The following is a 17,247-nucleotide window of genomic DNA, read 5'->3' as shown; positions in this document are numbered from 1 at the left end:
TAGGAGCCCTCTGAGGGACTGATTCGGCCCCTGGGCTGCATGTTTGACACCCCTGCCCTATGGGAATCAGTCTCTATAGGAAATAATGGAGTGCCCAGCAAACATTCCCCCCCCCACACTTTCTGATGACCCTGATACAGGGGGAGGGCCTCCAAACCAAGGGATCCTCTGCCCCCACCTGAGGATTGGCAACCCTACTATGGACTCAGAGTCTGAATTCTCTCCATTATACTTTAGTTGGCTTGTACTTTTCTGCATTTGCTGGCTGATTAAAAAGAAAATGCTTCTCAGTATGTGCAGAATGCTCTCTTTGTTGTCACTGAGTAACCCATTGGGGTTAGTAAGACAGGACTTCCAGGCTATGCCTCTCTTTCCAGAAATGAATTACCATTTATTTTAGTGTATCAGTTTCCCAATTATTTGTATTACAAATATTGAATACAATAAAATCTCATTTCTCCCTAGGCTTTTGCATTATCCAAGTGCTTTGGATGATAATTCTTCAGCTGAGATTCATATTGCTTATGGAAAATTGGATTTATTGTTGCTAATAAAGCTTTATTAGCATAACCTACTAACAACAATGTCATTTCCTATCTTAATAATGGCCCTAATATTATTTCGTCTTTTCTATAGCATTTTAATATGGTAATGCACTTTGCATTTAGCAGTGTTTTTGGAAATGTACCAAAAAAATTTCTAAATCCGGATATATCACCATCTAGAAGTCAAACAGGTTTGCAGTTTAACAACTCAGTCCTAAATGCATGAAAATAAATCCCTGTCGATTTCATTAGAAAATTCTTTTATGTAGCCTTTAGCTAGATTCAAGACCTGTCACACTTCAGAGACAAAGAAGATTCAAGTACCAAAGCACCTTAGAAACCAATAAGATTTTGGGGATGTAATCTTATACTACCCCTCCCCAATCTTGTTGGTCTCTAAGGTGATTCTGGACTTGAATCAACGCATATACACACAATCAGTCTGCTCTGTCTTTTATTGCCTTACAACACAGTATACATTTGATTTTCCTAATAACCAATTAAAAGCTTTGTCAGGAAGTTCACAAATCTGGCATTTTAAAACAATACCCCCTTAAAATTATTTTTGTGGCTTTCTCCAGCCCTGCTTGATGTCAAAGAGTTGCTTGTGTGTATAGTGGTAAAAACTCTTTATGCCACTGTTTATAGCTTCCTGAATTCTATAGGCTTATTTGTGCTTTTTTAAAAACAGCACTGTTGTCATTCTTTTTAATATATATATATATTCCTCGCATCTCACACAGTTGTTTGAGAGGTGGTCTTAAACAGTGGTCTGTAAGTCCATTAATTTAATTCATGACACATTAGATATAGATGTTCCCATTGATATCATTGTTATAATGAAAACGAAGGCGGGGGGGGGGGAATTACAATACTAACTGATCATATATACATAATATGGTCGACCCATTTGTAAGCCAAAATGCCCTCAAAAGAGGTTGGGGAATTGACAGGTGGGTAACTTTGGCTCAGAAAGGATCTAGAATCTATGTATACAGGATTCCACTTCCAGAAATTTACCAAGGACACTTAATTAAGTAAAACAATCATGAATTTATTACAGAAAAATATAGAACACACATACAAGGTAATGAATACATACAACTACATACAGTCCTAATAAAAATAGAGAGAAATGCATAGAGGTAACATAAGAATGGACAAACAGGATGATAATTACCGATCGTAGTTTTCAAGGAAGGCTCCAATGGCGACAAACGAGGACTAGGGGGAAGGGACCCTCAACTGATCAGGAATCAGGGATGTATCTAAACATCAGGAATGGGGTACTGCTAGATGCACACCTGTGGGGAGTTGGGACTGTGATTTTAAGGACTACCTTGAGCCCTTAGGAGATGGGAGGTACAGGGGCGGATGACAGGTGGTCAGATGGTACATGACCTCAGAAAAAGGGGAAGCTCCACAATGACTATAAGGGCTGGACTTATGCAGTAGCCATACCTGGCCAATGAGCAGACTTGGCCCTGGTTATCTGATTGGACTTCCAGGTAACAATTGGCCAAAGGGGGAGGCTCCAGGATGACCATTAAGGGAATGAATGGGTGAAATTATTAGGGTGGAGGTGATTAAAACTATCAAAACTTATCTAAAAGGTGACAATAGATGGCCAAATTGCTACCTAAGGTAACACCCAATCTATACAAAGAAACTTGGCTCTGGGTGAAGATGTTCTTCCTCTTCTTCATTCCTCTACTGGCACCATCCTTTGTCTTGGGTTCCGTTGAACAAAGGCTTAGGCAGTCTGACAGGATCCACGCCTAAGATAAGCTTGATTGCCTTATACATAGGTGACATCTGTTGAGTACGTGAGCCTCCCGCTTCGCTGTAATGGAGTCTGGCACTGCAGGAAGATAGCTGCTGGTGATGTTAGATTTCCCATATGGATTCTATGGTCAAGGCTGGAAACCGCTTGCCCAGACAGTTCCTGGTGGCGCAACTTCTTCCGCTGCAATGGCCGAAATGATGCATGCACGGAGCAGCTGGAAACCCATATGTTCTCCTGGTTAGCACTCTTCCAGAGGCACGGAGTGCTGCTGCAATGTTGTGGCTGTTAGTACTCACATAAGTCCCTTACAGTCTGGTAGACAAAAGCCACATTCTCCTGGAGATGTGTGTGAGTTGAGTCTCCAGGCACCCTGGCAACCAAACGGGTGACTACGATGTTCCAAAATTAGGGGTCTTTTTCTCACACATTGTGCTGATGTCAGAAAAAATAAATCATGAAGTGGGTTACCCTGAGTTAGGGCAGATATTTCTGCAAGCCTGAAGATAACAGGTTGCAGAAAAATTAAAAAGCAAACCTCAGATATAGAAGTAATGTCTACACAAGTGCTGACATCAGCACTAGGGGAGAGGAAGGAATGATGAATGTGAACTGAGACTGTCAAATGTGTCAAGCATGTGGGTTCAATGATGAGTCGAAGTTGATACAAAGACTATGTTTATTGATAGACCGATACTTTGGCTAGAGCCATTGCTTGAGAAGAATGAAACCGATACATTGATACACAACTTTTAAGACACACTTCAAAGGGATTCCTAAGGTAGGGGGAAGCAGGGGAGCGTTCATACATAGAATATCAAAACTACATACATTCCCAGGGCGTTATCAGGCATTCGGCCTTGCAATGCCCAGATGGCTCATCCTCCCGGAGGAGAATTCATGGAAAGGTGCTGATTGCTTTGTTCCCTCTAATTAAACAGTCATAAAGCAAGAGTAAAGCCAGGAAAGAATAATAAACTAACAACATTTGGTCTTCTGGGATCCTTCTCAGGTCTGCTTCTAGTCAGGCCCTAAAACCATTAGTTATTGATCAAAATTAGCCATGCTTGACAATATGAGGCTATGCTGTAAGACCACTGCTGCCATTTTGAAGCTGCTAAGCTGCACTATATGACATTTCCAAGACCCCCAGGCCTCAGAGAAACTGTTATGTGCAATTTGCTGAAGGGCTAAGAGGCAAATGATATTTTGTGAAATGCTTAGAAAGTCTCTAAGCTGTTCAGCAAATAGTACAAAACAATCTGTCTATGACATGGGAGCCTTGCCAATGTTGTAAGGGGTTGCCTAGCAACTCCAAAATGGTAGCAGAGATCTTGCAAGATTTTGGCAGCCAGAGCTAAGGGGAAACAGACTCAAGGACAGACTTGTGGCTGTGAGATGGGGGGCCAGGCGAGGAAAGCAGGGACTTCCAAAGGGGATGGGTGCTGGTAGGGTTGCCAAGTCCAATTCAAGAAATATCTGGGGACTTTGGGGGTGGAGCCAGGAGACTTTAAGGGTGGAGCCAGGAGACATGGGGGGCGGAGCCAGGAACAAGGGTGTGACAAGCAGAGTTGAACTCCAAGGGAGTTCTGGCCATCACATTTAAAGGGACAGCACACCTTTTAAAATGTTTTCCTTCCATAGGAAATAATGAAGGATAGGGGCACCTTCTTTTGGGGCTCATAGAATTGGACCCGCTGCTCCAATCGTTTTGAAACTTGGGGGGTACTTTGAGGAGAGGCACTAGATACTACATTAAAATTTTGGTGCCTCTACCTCAAAAAACAGCTCCCCCAGAGACGAAGCTATCAGGAGTCTCGCTGTTGACTCTGCTAATAGAAACCTCTGTGTAAACAGGGAGGGATTCCAACAGAGATCAGAGCCCTTTTCTCTTTCATGAAAAATTAAACATTTTTTTCAAACTTTTGGGAACTCACACCCACACCCCCCTGGACAGTAATTAACTTCTTCCAGTTCTGTCGACAGCCCAGTTTTCAAAAAAAACAGAGTGGGATGGATTATTTTTCTCAGCCATGTCCTAAGAACGGGGAGGGGGGAACTGTCACAGTGTGACCTAGGAAGTGTGGGTTGAGGACATGGGCATTCATCCAGGACAGCTAGGCCCTCGCGGGGTCCTCGCAGGGTACCCAGAGGCTGCCCCATCCCCCCCTCCTCCTCCTCCCAGCTCTGAAAGGCGAGGCCCCGCGCCCTCGGAGCAGCCGTGCGGGCGCCCACCCAGCCTCATCCCCGCACATCCCAGCCGCCTCCTCCTCGCTCGCTCGCTGGAGAGCCGGCGGACGCACGCCAGGCTGCCCCGGCTCCGGCAGCCTTGGCGAGGTAGACGAGGAAGGAGGCGAGATGGCCGAGCTCAGCCACCCAAGGGAGGCCCACCCCGGTCCCGTGCGCGCCCTCCCACCTGGCACTCACCACCTGGCGCGCAATCTCGGTGGCCGCCACGGCCCCTTCGCCGCCGCCTCCAGAAGCCAAGTGAGCTCCTTGGCGCCGTTTTCCCCCCTTCCCCCCCGCTTCCATTTTTGGGTGGGGCGGGGGAAGAGGGTGGAAATCCTGGACCCCCCCGCCAGAGCGGGAGGGTTGGGAAGCCTAGGTGCTGGAGCAAACAAAAAGAAAGGATACAAGACTACTGATGAAGGAAGTGGTCTTCCTTTCCTCCATGTGACCTTACAGTTCACCCACATTTTTCACTATTGTGGCACCTGGATTAAAACTTCAGAATCAAACCAATCAAGACTCTGAGAGTCCTATGCACAGGATTCCTACGGGTTTTGTTCTTTTAAATTGGGGGTGTATGAGCCCTGACTTGAGTAGGCCATGGTGCTGGAAGAGGGGGGTGCAGTTCAAGCACTATCATATCAAAATCAACCACAAAATATGAGTCCATGTGTCTAATGGGGCACACACTGCAGCCTTGCAAGACTGGGAAGGCCAGAAAAATGATATATGTGGAAAGGTTTAACTCCTTTCAATATCCTTCTCCCACTCAAGATTGCTTCCCCCATGCATGCCAACTATTAAACCTCTAGGATCTCCATATAATGAATTCCCATTGTCTCATTTATTTTGGGTCTTAGTGAATGCAATTTAAATGCAGCTTCAACTGGAAGAAAATCTTACTGGTCATCACAGTAAAATAAATCCCAGAAGAGGCCCTTCTTTCCATTTTATTTCCACCAATTGCTGTCTTCCTTCATTCTGATATTGTTGTGATGTAATAGTGTGTTGCTGATGAAATATTGTGAACCTTTCACCTATTGCCTATTAGCACTGATCACAGAGAGCTGCTTTATGCTGAACCAGACCATTGGTCTATCTAGCTCAGTAATACAATCTTAGAAAATGGCAACACACTAACAATATAGAGCTCTAAATGTATGCCAGGTAAACATGTCTTTCACAACTTAAGAAAATGGTATGAAGCTGAATTTTGAGCAAAACTGAACATGACTTTGTACCATTACAAATCTTACCTGCACAGAGAAACTGCCCATTCTGGCCCATTATGTCTGAGGGGGAGAAGGCAGCCATTACACTGTTCAGAAATTGCAACTCAAAAGGAACAGGAGAGCAACAAGAAGCCAGTGCTCACTCTGGGCCCTTTCATCCGCACCATTCCTATCTTTGTATTTTATTTTTATTTCTAAAATCAAAAGGTTCTGCCATGCCCACGAGTTTACAATCTAAAAGTTTTTGGGAGTTCTTATATAAATCAATAGTAAATAAGTGGACAAAATGGGGAGTATGAAGGCCATGACAGGAGGCTGGAAAAAGACATAGATTCAAAAATAGATTTGAGGGTATAAGTGAAACTTCCTGTACTGAATGCCTGTCTAGGACCCAGGCCCAGCCCAAGCCCTTCTGGCGCCTTAGGCAGCACAGTTCCGCCCGCCACTGAGTTCCCACGCCTGCTGTGGGCCTACTCGTGAGTAGACCTGGGCGCTACTTGCAAGTAGGCAGCAGGTGCTACTCATGCGTAGACAGCAGGCACGGGACAAGTAGCTGCACGCCTGCCAGCCCAAAGGCAGGAGCCCCCCGCTCACCCGGAGGACCCCCAATGCACACCAGCTCCAAGGTCTGTGGGTGTTTTGAAGAGACCTCTGGAGGAAGTTTCTTCCCCTTCCTTTCTGGAAAGGAGGGGGAAGAAACTTCCTCCAGAGATCTCTTCAAAACACGTGCAGACCTCAGAGCTGGTATGCTTCTCGGGGCCAGGCAGGAGCTGGCTGCTGCAGCAGCAGGGTGAGCTTGGGGGTGGGGGGGGTGGGAGGGAGGGAGCTGGCTGCAGTGGCAGCAGGACAAGCTTCGGGGGCAGCAGGTCAGTGGCAGGGCGAGCTTCTGGGAAGTGGGAGCGTGGCAGGCAGGAGGGAGCTGGTGGCGGGGGGGGAGGCAAATTAGGCAGTTGTCTTGGGCACCGGGGGGGAAGTCCGATTTGGCGCCCCCTCGCTCCTGGTGCAACCACCTAGGCAACCACCTAGTTTGCCTAATGGGTGACCAGCCCTGCTAGGACCCCATAGCAAATCTCTCTTGTGCTATCCCTTGTGCATAAGCATAGAAAGGATATCTTCAGACTAAAGTAGAACAAAGCAGGAACCAAGTGTACCTTTAAGACCAACCAATTTTTATTCAGAGCGTAAGCTTTCGTTTGAACTCTCTGGCAAAAGCACTCAATGTAGTGATCCAGTATGGCATTACATTACAAGAAAAAAACTCCACATGGACTCCACCTGAGGGTCGCAATGCCACACAGGATCACTACATTGAGTGCTTTCGCCAGAGAGTTCAAACTGATGTGATCAACTAACAATACCGCGCACAGCAGAATCTCAACCATGCTGAAAGGAGGGCCATAGACAGCCTCAGGAACAATATGGATATTACAAAGAGGCAGACAAAGGAGGAACTGTTGTCATCATGAACACATCAGACTACATCAAGGAGGCTCAAAGACAACTCTCAAATACTTCATTTTACAAACCACTGGACTCAGACCCCACACAGGAATATAAAAAAGAACTAAACAAGATTACAAAGGAATTACCACTGAGTATTCAGGAACAGATCCTGTCAGACACAACAAAGGAACCTCGACCAGGTACTTTTTATCTTCTTCCCAAAATACACAAGGCAACCCGGGACGTCCCATAGTGTTAGGGATAGGCACTATCACTAAGCGAGTATATAGATATATGGACTCTATTCTAAGACCCTATGCCCCCAGTGCCCCCAGTTATGTTCGTGACACTACAAATTTTCTAAGGAAAATACAATTTTTGAACAACCTTCCAGAGAATATTATCTTATCCACCATGGATGTGGAATCTTTGTACACCAACATCCCACACCGAGATGGATTACAAACTGTAAGTAATATAATCTCTGATAAAAACATAGCTGACTTTGCCACACAGAAGACTTTGCCACCAAACTGTGCCATTTTGTTCTCATCCATAACTACTTCAGATTTGGGAATGAACTTTTCCTACAGATCAATTGTACAGCCATGGGTGCCTGCATGGCCCCACAATATGCTAACATCTTTATGGCTGACTTGGAGCAGCGCTTCCTAGACTCCCACCCACTCCTACCTACCTTATACCTGCATTACATTGATGACAACTTTATGGTCTGAACACATGGTAAAGAAGCCCTGGACGCATTCCACCAGACTTTCAATGACTTTCACCCCACCATCAACCTGACAATGAACTAGTCTATGCAAGAAATACATTTTCTGGACACCACTGTAAAAATAAACAATGGACGCATTGACATCACCTTATACCGGAAACCTACTGACTGACAAACATACCTGCATGCCTCCAGCTACCATCCCAAACATACCAAATGATCCATTGTATACAGCCAGGCTCTACACTACAGCCACATTTGCTCAAATTCTGCTGACAGAGATTCTCACCTGTTACTAGACAGACCCAAAAGAGATAATAACAGAACACCACTTGTGGTCACCCAAAACTCTCAACTTAAAACAGTTCAATGTATCATCAACAACTTACAGCCTCTATTGGATAGTGACAACTCTCTTTCAAAAGTACTGGGGGGTAAACCTTTTCTTGCACACAGACAGCCACCTAATCTCAAACAACTCCTCACCCACAACAATACAGCATCTCATCTGAGCATGGACATCGGTACCAAAGCTTGCAATAAACCCAAGTGCCAACTTTGCTGCCATATACACCCAGACAACACAATCACTTGGCCTAAAAGCGTTAACTACATGATCTCAGGCTCATTCACTTGTTCATCTTCCAACGTTATATATGCCATTAAATGCCAACAATGCCCTTCAGTTCTCTACATAGGACAAACAGGACAAACCCTACGCCAAAGGATAAATGGACACAAATCTGACATTAGGAATTACAGAACTGAGAAATCTGTGGGAGAACACTTTAACCTTCCAAAGCATTCAGTGGGTGACCTCAAGGTAGCTGTTTTACTGCAAAGGAACTTCAAGAACAGAATGGAGAGAGAAACTGCTGAATTACAAATTATTATGAAACTTGGAACAAACACCTCCCAGGACTGAACAAGAACATTGGGGTTTTTTTTATCTCACTACATATGCTAAACCCACTGTCAGTGAGTATAGCTATACATCCACAGTATTCCAATGTATTTCTCTTTTATAATAGTGTATCAGAATAATGTTTTATATTGACATACTCAAATAAAGGACATTGGCTATTTATCTCATTACATATACTCAACCCATTTTCATTTTATGTATTCTTGTTTTCTAATGGCAGATTAGCATGATGTTTAATATGTACAGATTGATGTTGATAAGTTGATTGGGTGGGCTACAAGTTGGATATACATGTCCTTTTGTGATTCACCTAGATTTGCAAAAACACCATTTGGCAGAGAATTTTATTACCTTTTATGGCTATCCAGACCAAATGGCCTAGCCACACTATTTTATGTGACCATGTGACCAGTTAGTTTGCCAGACTGCTTGTATTCCAGCTCACAATATCTGATCCCCTCGTCTGATGAAGTGTGCTTAAGAAAGCACTCGAAAGCTTACGCTCTGAATAAAAATTGGTTGGTCTTAAAGGTGCGACTTGATTCCTGCTTTGTTCTACTGCTTCAGACCAACATGACTGCCCACTTGGATCTATCATCAGACTAAAGTGCAGATTTAACCTCATATGATTTTCTCTGCTGTAGATCTTTTAATATTATTGATGAGTATTTTATCAACATACCAAACTGTCTCATGTAGACTGTTGGTTTGTCACAGTAATTGTCTGTTCTAACAGGCAAGGCTCTCCAGGGTCTCATGCAGAGAAGGGTCTTCTGTGTGCAATGCTTGTGTCTACCCTACCATATTCAGCTAACAGGCTGCAAGAATGAAAAGAGCATTGAAGTAACATATCCCCCATAGCAAAGTCATTCTGAATTAACCCAATGTAATCTTTGTAATGAAGGAATAGTGAGATTTTTTTATACACACACACACACGTACACCAATTATAAGACTATAGATGGCAGCAGTTAGTGTATCTTACCAACACTTTCTCTGAGAATCAGTTGTAATGGCGATAAGGCAAGTGAAGGTTGCTTATATATTAACGGATTCAATTAGTACCTTTTTAAAAGCAAGAGTCTATGAGTTTTGCTAATGGAAGATAAAGAATCCTTTCAGTTACTGTCATTTGGTCAGAATCCACTGTAGCCTTTCTATAGGGATGTGAAAGAATTGCTCACATTTGCTGACTTTTGATGTTCTATGAGTGGGTTCTATAAACTGGAAACAAAACTGCAGCTACCAAATATGATTGATTCACAGATTAATGGGGGGAAAGGCATCAATATTGATATGTGTTGTTGGGTTTGGGGATTAAGTAGCTTTTTTTTCTAACACAGATCATTGCTGACTGATTATTCTTTTGTTATGCCAATGACTGGCCCATGCTTCATGTGGTTGTAGATTAGGAGATAAGAGCTCAAAGCTTCAGACAGTTTGGAAAGTGCAGTTTAAAAAGGACTCTTTTGCATTCAGTTTGAGATTTTTCTGTCCCCCTAAGTAATTTGTTTTTCCTCGCAACTTTGCTAACAGAATTTATACACTAGGATCTATGATGTGCAATTAGATTTTTAAAATGCTGAATGTTTAAAATTAGGCGCAACGCATATTTTAGTTGGCAAAGGTGCTTGACTGGAAGCAATTCAGACTTCTTGAACATAAACACTTAAAGAACCAACATTTCACTGGTCTGGACAAGATAATTTCACTTTCAGATCCATATTTGTTATGTTACAAAATCATCTATGAATCTGGAAGTGGAAATGAACATTATTATTTCATTTAGGCCTGTTGCAGTATCGTTGTTACTAGTTAGCAGATTTCGGAAGAGAACAGAGGTGATGGCAGAAGCTTGTAAAGAACAATACTTTATGAGAAACCTTAATTAAAGAATGGTTATGAATTGCCATTGCTGAAGTGTTTCCTAACTTTAATTTGAGAGTCTCTCCCCCTCACAACATATAGAGGGGGAGGTCTGTGAACTTATCTTTTGAATTTTCCTTAGTTCCTCATTTGATTTTCCAGATGGTCCCATGAAATCCCACATGAACGCATGAAGCTGTCCAGGGCCTAATTAAGACATGCTGAAGCCCTCAGCTCTGTCAAGTTTAAGAGGCCCCATAGTATATTTAAAAAGTAATTTAGTATTCTTTTTGTATTTAGAAACCTCTCATAATATGAGCCCTAAACTGTAGTTTATTTGGTCTGCAAATAAATCCGGCTCTGAACTTCCCTTATACCGAGTCAGACGGTTGGTCTATAAAAGTCAATATTTTATTTATTTACTTCATTCACAATTTGTCTTTTTTACCCGTTAGGATGCAAAACAGCTTCATTTCCCTCACCTCTAGTTTATCCTCACAACAACCCTGTGAGGTAGGTTAGGCTATGGTGTTTCCTTGGTGCTATTTCTATCAGCAGAACAACAAAACATGTCAAACTGTTACTTTCAGCTAAACTAGTCACTTGCACTGGCAGACCTCAAAAGAGTTTGGGGTTCTTTTGGGGGGGTTCTTTTTTTAATTATTTCTTTTATTTTATTTACATCTGAATTTTACACACATACTCACACCACCACTGACCACCCCAAAACAATCCCGTTACATAACACATAACTGCATAAAATTGAGGATAGAGGTAGCAGTATAGCATTTTTATAATTCAAAAGCATATATTTTATCTATATTATGACTTGAGTTTGAGATTCTTTAATGTTGAAATCTTTCTGCCAGAATCACTTTCAGGGCAAATTACCAGCTTTAATTAACCAAAGGCAAATCAATTGGTAAACATACAAGTGCTATTAAAAATTCAGGGCTATTACCGAAGCACTTCTCCCCTGGCCTTTCTTGTGAATCCAAGAAACACTTGGAGCCACTGCTATGCAAATTCTATTATAGAAACATAGGATAAGGATCAAAGGGAATTTAGCTGGATGCTAGCAAAGGGAAATAATTTTGTACTATCCTTGGGCTTACAAGTTTCCCCTTCAAACCTGTCACTATTTTTTGTCTCCTAGCATTTTAACATGAACCAGGATATATGCTGTAGCATGCCTAATATTTACAAAACGTAGGTCTTTGTAGCACACAACTCCCACCCCCCCACCCCCAGAACTTCAAGGATTTCATTCCCTTTGGGAAATACAGTGTTGGTTACTGACTAGCTCATATTAACACTTCCTTTGTTTATCTATGAAATGTGTTTGATGTTTACTAGAATGCTAAGACTTTGCCAAAACTATTTACATTCCAGTGCCTCAATCTGAAAGACAAGTACAACACACACAAAAGGGCTTAGTTATAGCCCTCAGATGAAGCCAGAATGCAGAGTTTGATTCCCTTGTGCCTAGTGTCAGATCCAATTCATCCCATCAGTTTATTGCCAGCAACCAGATTTGTGCAATGTATCCATACATAGAACCAGTAGGGTCATAGCTAGTTCCATGTCCATCTTTCTCGGCCAAAGTTATGGTGAGATCCTTTGCTTTCTCTCATGTTTTTATGGTGCCTTGTTTGTATTGTAAGCCATTTGGTTTTAATTTGTATACGATAGAATGATTATCATTATTACAAGCTGAGGGCCCAAGAGAAATCAGGGAAGACATAAAATGATTCAGAAATTCCTACCCACAATCTTCCTCATCAGGATTTTCTTTATTTGAATAGATTAATTTCTCCTCTTCACCATTTTCTTAGACAGGCATTTATTATTATTATTATTATAGATTTTTAAAGTAAATATTTTTAATATCGGTAATAGTAGAAGGATGTTTCTATTTGCCTTTGGCAGGTATAACTTATCAGAAAATTTAGCTAGGCATTTCGAAACTAGCCACCAACTTAAGTATGATCCTGGGAGATACAGTGCCAAAGATAAACGGAATCATAACATCCTGGCCCAGAGAACCTCAGAACATCCCTCTGCTATTTGCAATGGAAGTGATGGTTTATTTGCTGGAAGTCAGGATTATGGAGGCAGCACAAATGGGGAAGGTGGAGAATATCCAAAAACTGAAGTTTTCCTACAAGCTGAAGCAAAGCTTTAACCACAGCTACATAGATGGACAAGAAGGCTATTGAACAGTTTGTACAGGGAAAAAAATGTCTGAGGTATACACATTTTCCTACAGCTACAACTGTTCCTAAATATGTTATCTGCTGACCAACCAACCTGAAATATTGGTAATAATAATAATAACAACAACTTTTTATTTATATCCCGCCCTCCCTGCCAAGGCAGGCTCAGGGTGGCTCACAACACACAAATACAATACACAGTAAAACCATACTACACAATAATTACACTTAGATAAAACCATCATTTAAATCGACTTATATTAAATTAACATTATGGAGATAGGCAACCGGTAGGGGACTTATGATGGGGGGAACTTGGCTGCAACCATTAAATAATAAAAACAGGGCCAAATGCTGCTTTTGACATTACCACACATAACACACAGGGCAACAGACCTGATTAAATAATATTATAAATGCAGTGAGCTATGGGGTTGTCAACTGGATTGAGCCCCTAGTTTATTAATGAAACCCCACCTGTGGCTACTGTATAACCTTGCAGCCTTCCTTGGGTTGCCCATGAAAATATCTGTCACAATGTATTTATCTGGCTTTCTTGGAGTATCAGATACCTCCCTGTGCTCATTCTGCAAACTAGATAATTTTTTTTTAATTGCCTGTAGAACTTGGGATGCTTTCTCCTGTCTGCAAGCATTCAGTAGGCAGTATCCCATGGAAGAGTGATACATTAGTTTTCATTAAAATTAGATGGACAAAAGTTTACCTACAGAAATATTTCTCCCATCATGACAAAAATAATTAATATATGTTTAATATTACATACAATGAAAATGAAACATTTTTCAAATGAAAACAAAGGAAACTGCAGATCCCTACTAAAAGGTGTTGTCAGCTTACCAAGGCCATTGTGCTGTGAGAGACAATGCTGTCATAATAGTTCTAAACACTTCAGGGGATGGGCTATGGCTCACTTCTAGAGCAGGGGTGTCAAATTCATTTGTTATGAGGGCCGGATCTGACATAAATGAGACCTTCTTGGGCCAGGCCACGTGTCATAAAATGTAATGCCAGGTAGCAGAGATATAAAGATTTTTTTAAAAAACGTAAAATAAAACACACTTAAAACTTTAGCACTTGTTGGTCTTGATGCTTTCTTTGTACCTCTCCCATGTGATCCAGGAACTGGGCAAAGGAAGCTCTGTTTCTTTTCTTCCTTCCCTAGAGGACCAGGAGAGGGAGGAGCCTCAGCCAACAGAAGGAAGAGAGGCTTGGCTCAGTAGCTCTGCTGTGCAATTGAGACAGCCAGGAAAAGCAAGTTCTGCCCCCTCTTCCCCCTCAAGAGAGGAGCCTCAGCCAATGGAGAAAATACAGGCTTTGCTCTGTAGATATTTTTCTATTGAACAAGCCTGGCAAGGCAAGCTGTGATGAAGAAGGAAGCAAGAGAGAGAGAAGGCACCAGATGACAGGCAGTTGCTTGGGGAGCCGATAGGAGCCCTCTAGGACCTGATTCAGCCCTCAGGCCGCATGTTTGACACCCCTGTTCTAGAGCATCTGCTTGGTATGCAGAAGGTCCCAGGTTCAATTGCCAGCATTTCCTTTTGAAAGATTGGGCCAAATATATTGTGAAAGACTCTGCCTGCGACCTTAGAGATCCACTATCAGCCTGAGCAGGCAGTAATGATTTTGAAGTGTCTGATTCAATATGAAGCAGCTTCATGTGTTCACATGATGGAGATAGCATGGGCATATGATACTATGACCATCATGGTAGTTGCACAGTGCACAGTGGCAACACTCAAAATGTATAGAAGCGGTCAAGAGGGGGGAGTACATTCTAAGCTATACAATAGGAAGCACAGGAAAAACCTGGTGTGTATCCTAAAGGCATTTTAGCTATGATAGAGTAAATACATTGTTAAAATATTGGGTATGATAAGAACAAGAACCCCGTGGCGCATAGTGGTAAAGCTGCAGTACTGCAGTCGGAGCCCTCTGCTCACGACCTGAGTTCGATCCCAGCAGAAGCTGGTTCAGGTAGCTGGCTCCAGGTTGACTCAGCCTTCTATCCTTCTGAGGTTGGTAAAATGAGTACCCAGCTTGCTGGGGAGAAAGTGTAGATGACTGGGGAAGGCAATGGCAAACCACCTTGTAAAGTCTGCTGTGAAAACGTTGTGAAAGCAACATCACCCCAGAGTTGAAAACGACTGGTGCTTGCACAGGGGACTACCTTTACCTTTTTTTTATGGTAGGAACAAAAAAGCTACCTATGAAATCAGCCCAAGTGGTAGACTTTTTTTTCTTGGAAGAACCGCTGTTTCTTCTCTAAACTTAGCTGAACTGCTAAACCTTAGTTTGTGATCTTTCATTGTGGTGCCATGGTTCAGAGCACATGCTGTGCATGCAGGAAGTCCTAGGTTCAATTCCTGGCACTTGCAGTTAAAAGATCTCAGATACAATGTTTTTGAAATAGGGATGGGCACAAACTGAACCACGAAGCAAAATTCATCACAATTTTTTCTCTGTTCATGGTTTGCAAAGTCAAGTTCATGCAGGGTGCCTGGCACAAACTTTCCACAAACTTTATGGAAGATTATGCCAGTTTGTTAGTTGATAACATTCCCAGACAGTTACTCGATACATTCCCAGAGTGAACTATCTCCACTCAATCAAAATGTTTGCAATAATTTAAATCAACAACTTGGAGGACATATAGAGGAGCATCTGGGGGAAGTCCCCTGCAACTCTGATGTCCCTAGCTTGCACAGGATCCATTCTGTCATTTTGACAGGTGTAGGTTCAGGAGGTCCAGGAATGTATAGAAAGGATCCTGTGCAAGCCAGAGACACCAAACTCACAGCAGATCTCCCCTGGATGCTCCTCTACATGCTTTCCAAGTTTGTATCTATAGCTTGCATACAATCTGTTCTATACACCTCTAAACCTCCTTAACCTGCACTTGTCAAATGACAGCTGACCACCTGTCATTTTATCAGAAAGCACTTTTCAGGGGCACCTTCTTGGGGGGGGGGGGGATAATTCAGACTCCATAAATCCAATCCTCACCAAACTTGTTGGGCATGTAGAGGAGAGTCAGCTAGAGATCCCCTGCAAGTTTAGTGTCCCTAGCATGCTGAGGGGCTGTTCTTCTGAACCACAAATATCTCAAAATGAACCAGGATAAAATTCATGACGGTCCATGGTTAATGAACAGGGCACATCATGAGCCACAAACTGACCCGAACTGCATTTTCCCACTTTATGCCCATTCCTAGTTGTAAGTAACCTTTGTCTTCTCAAAATCCCAGAGACCCCATACTAATTGGTAGACAATACTGTTGATGATCCCATGATCTTACCAGGTATGTCAGGTTCAAATGAAACTATCTTTCCTAGCACTCTGCTATGAATGCCATCCCTAGAATTAAATCTACTTAAGACTGTGTAGGTCAATAGGATCTATGTACAAATAAAATGACATAGGGGAAAAGCACTTTCCACCAGCGTTCTCCTAAACAGAGTAGCACACTTCTAAACCCATAGATTTCAGAATTGCTTAGTTAGAGCAGACTAGTGTAAGTGGTCAGTGACTTTATCTTGTTAGAAAGATAATATTTGAAAAGCCTATGTTAGTTAAAAGTTTAGCCTAAACATGAGATCACAGAATGAAAGATACAGAAACCCCCAGGGTTAATTGATTTATGATGTTATTAAGCAACCTTGCAATGGACATATTCAAGAATATGTGTGCATTCCAAATTGTGTGCTTGGAACCTGTGTAAAATTAATGACAAAACTTCTTAAATTCAGATCCTAAGAAGAAATGCGCAAAGGTGATAGGAGGTCTTTATAGCTGGTACAGACCGAACAAAACCCTCTGCCTTGCCAGTGTTGCCTTGTTTTTCTGAGCTAAACTAAGCTTTGTTTGGAAGCTGATGACATCAACTCATTGCCTAGTAACATCTCCTCAGTTTGTCTTCTCCTCCCACACTTGTTTCTAAAAGACAGAGATAATGCAGCCCTATCATTGGGATTAGATAGCAAAGGGATGTTCTCGCCTTCAGGACATCTGCTGGGTTCATTTTCATTGTTAGTGTAACATTTTTGTGATACTTCATTTTGTTTGTGCCTGGGAAGAGCAATAATGATGGCACACAGTTATGAAGTCCCAACCTATATTATGAAGAGAGAACCTCATCCGCCAAGTCATCACCTCACATTTCTTACAGGGTCACAGATGAACAAAGTAGCTAGTGTCAGGTTGAAACAGCACTAGTCAGTGTTAGTGTATTTGAAGCTGGTGGTTTGAAGTCT

General features: G+C 42.3%; 1 protein-coding gene across 1 annotated transcript in view; it reads left to right on the top strand.

Annotated features, from left to right (window-relative positions):
- The window catches only part of MID1 (midline 1), a 331,223-nt gene that overhangs the window by 77,545 nt on the left and 236,431 nt on the right, over positions 1–17,247 (top strand). The window lies entirely within an intron of this gene.

Source organism: Heteronotia binoei, chromosome 3 (assembly GCF_032191835.1).
Source record: "Heteronotia binoei isolate CCM8104 ecotype False Entrance Well chromosome 3, APGP_CSIRO_Hbin_v1, whole genome shotgun sequence".
Taxonomy (NCBI): Eukaryota; Metazoa; Chordata; class Lepidosauria; order Squamata; family Gekkonidae; genus Heteronotia; species Heteronotia binoei.
The sequence above is the reverse complement of the archived record's forward strand: the minus strand, read 5'-3'. Positions and strand labels throughout refer to the sequence as shown.